The sequence below is a fragment of the Heliangelus exortis genome, chromosome 3 (assembly GCF_036169615.1).
Source record: "Heliangelus exortis chromosome 3, bHelExo1.hap1, whole genome shotgun sequence".
Lineage (NCBI taxonomy): Eukaryota > Metazoa > Chordata > Aves > Apodiformes > Trochilidae > Heliangelus > Heliangelus exortis.
The window spans coordinates 26,512,190-26,515,267 of NC_092424.1; the positions used below are offsets into that span (position 1 = coordinate 26,512,190).

The following is a 3,078-nucleotide window of genomic DNA, read 5'->3' on the forward strand; positions in this document are numbered from 1 at the left end:
GTTCTGTTCTCAGAATACATCTCATCCTGCTACTCAGCCCTGTTAGACTGATGAAAGTAGGTTTGTCTTACAATAGGAAAAGTTCTGCTTCTATCTAGTTTAAAGGTATAAAACAAGTTATAACGTCTCAGTAGCCCAAGGCATTAGCAGAACAATCACCGTAGACATTTCTTTAGAAGAGCTTCACCAACTCTGCAGATTCATTATCTTCAAAGGGAAGTGAAAAAAAAAAAAAAACAGCCATCAAAGAAATGTGAAGCTTCATGAATTTATCAGCTGTCACATTAGAGGTCAAAAGCAGATATTTTAAAGTGATTCTAGTGTCTTACATAAACAACAAGACAGAGTTCACCAGAACTGGTCTAAATTGTCTACAGAGATCACATGTATCTAAAGAGAAGGTGAAACAAAAAAAAAGGAGGGGGGTAGGTTGACCTAGTTTATGATTTATTGAGTGTGGGAGGGATAAAAGGTCTTTAACTCCTTAATACCGCTTTTTATGTCTATTCTCATTTCAAGGAGCTTTACTTTTTCTAGAATGTGACTAGTGTGCAGCAGAACTGGTCATTACTACTCTATAGCAGTGTCTCTCAAGTTTCTCTCCACAGTTTACCTTTTCACATTCACCTAAGCTTTCATGGAGGAGGGCTCCATGTGACAGTCTGGCTCTTTTATGGAAAGAAAATGAAAAAATCTTCAAACTTCCTTGCTCAGTAAAAATTAAAAGAAAACCTAAGGCTGTACATTGCTTATCTTGCTATTCGTATCTTTATCAACCTAGATCTGTGGTTTATTTGCAAGATAATTAAACCTGGTTTTCTCTAACAGTTATTTCACAAAACTTTAAATTCACAACACCAAGCTGATTATACTCTCTCCATTTAAACTCACTGCCAAGAACTGTACGTTGTATGGCCTTACCTCCCAAAATCTTGTATCTGCTCCCACCATGGGATGCAACAGCTCTCCCCTTCACATCATGGAGGACACATGGCCAGATGAACAGGGGCCTGGAGAACACAGCAGTGGTCCCTGAAGCACCCTTCTCACAAGCTTCTATTTGGCACTGAAGTACTTCTCACTGCAATGGCAGCTCTACTCTGAATTTGCAGCAGGTGCAACCAGACATTGATAAAGCCAGGAGAGCCCCTTCATTACCTTCAGGCACTGACATACATGTGAGTGAGCTGCACCTGGAATTTTTGGATTTTCACCTGCTTCCCACCATGGGTAGCTTCTCCCACGGTGGTAATGTGTGTGTGTGTGTGTGTGTGTGTGTGTGTGTGTGTGTGTGTGTGTGTGTGTGTGTGTGTGTGTGTGTGTGTGTGAAATGCCAGGACCCTGGCTGTGAGCAGGAGGTGTTGCAGATGAGACACCGTCCGACCCACAGCCCCAAGGAGCAGGAGGGACGGTGAGGCCTACTACCCAGGGCCTACCTGGCCCTCTGCTGCAGGGGAGTGAAGAAACACAGGTAAGGCTCCCATAGTTTCACCTCTGTTTGATCTAAAGCTGAGGGTAAGGCAGAGTGGCGAGCAGAAGAAGGCTGGTGCCCACCACGTCGGTGCAGGGAGATGGGTTATTTTTACCTCCGAGGCCTGAAAAACAGCCGGAGGCCTAGCGGGCAGCAGGCAAACCCGTGGCTGCCGCGCGGTCCCCGACGGCGCTCGCCAGTGGCTCCCCGCAGCCTCACGCTTATACAGAGCGGCAAGAGGGCCGCTGAGCCCCGCTGAGCCCCGCGTCCGGGGGAGAGAGCGGCGGTCGCGATCCCCCCGCTCGCTGAAGCAGAGGCGGCGAGAGGGAAGGCGGCCCGAAGGGGAAGAGGACCTGTCGGTAGCGGGGAAACTTCGTAGGTGGCTCCATAGCTCAGTGGTTAGAGCACTGGTCTTGTAAACCAGGGGTCGCGAGTTCGATCCTCGCTGGGGCCTGCGCGATAGCTTTTGCCTCGCGGTTTTCTTTCCCTGGGCTTCAACCGGGAGCTGAACTCCGCAGCCGCGGAGGGGCGGGGTCGGGGGTGTATGTGAGGAGCGCGGGGTGGATCGTTCCCCGCCGGCCGAGAGCCCCGGGAGGGGGTGCTCCCGCTGGCCTCCCGAAATGGCTCGTCCGGAGGGTGGCGGTAGGAGACAGCTCTGGCCCCACAGCTGCTGAATGGCGAAGTTTGCGTTGGATCCCTCCTTGCTAAGGGTAGGAATCTAAGCTGGGCACTGGATCAGCCAGGCGCTTCCCTGGAAAAGAACATCAGGGTTTTTTTCTTACCCCGCTTTCACCGTGGATAACGCAGCCCCGCTGTGTCCTACTCTTTGCAGCTCGTCGGTGAAAATAAATTTCTCAGCGCGCTCTGCCTCGGAAGGAGCTCTGCTGCCACCACTGCACCCCTCCAGTGTGGCTCCAACCCTTCCCTGCTCCCAGGGAAAAGTCCCGGCCAGGAGGAGCTGCAGCCAGTCCCTCACCCCTAGCCTACACCTGCCAGCCAAGAGGTGCACTCCAGGATGTCAGAATCTCACCCACACTGGAACTTGCAAGTGACCTATGCTTTTAATAAAATGCTACTTTTTCAGAATATGACATTGAGATTTTTTTTAAGAGAACTACTCTTAAAATATATTTTTCACTGCATTTCAGTTAAGGGACAAAAAAAAAGGGGTGAAATCATTGACATGTCTATTTCATACTGTTGCATTAAAAAGTCCAAGTCCTGAAAGCTGGAAGCACTTTAATTCATTAAACAGTCATACCCAGGCAAATCTTACCAGTTAATGTCAGTCAGCCTTTCATAACAACTTAGATCAGAAAAGGACATGTTAGAAAGATTTGCAAGGAATGTTCCTATCAGGAGGCTGGTGCTGCTTGGGTTTAATAGAACTTATGTAAACAGCTAACACTGACATTAATGGAGGCACATGGCTGGGAGCAATGGCCTCATATGTCAGCTGATTCTCTTTTATTTCATCTGTGTTCAAAACATGTGTTACACCATCTTAGAATGATAGAATAGTTTGGGTTGGAAGGGACCTTTAAAGGTCACCTAGTGCAACTCATTTGCCACGAACAGGGACATCTTGTGAGTGACTTTTCTGCACT

General features: G+C 48.5%; 1 non-coding gene across 1 annotated transcript; it reads left to right on the forward strand.

The window, feature by feature from the left end:
- Positions 1-1,852: 1,852 nt before the first annotated feature.
- On the forward strand, positions 1,853-1,925 carry TRNAT-UGU (transfer RNA threonine (anticodon UGU)). Its single transcript has one exon. It is a non-coding gene; the product is annotated as a tRNA-Thr (tRNA).
- The last annotated feature ends 1,153 nt before the right edge of the window (positions 1,926-3,078 follow it).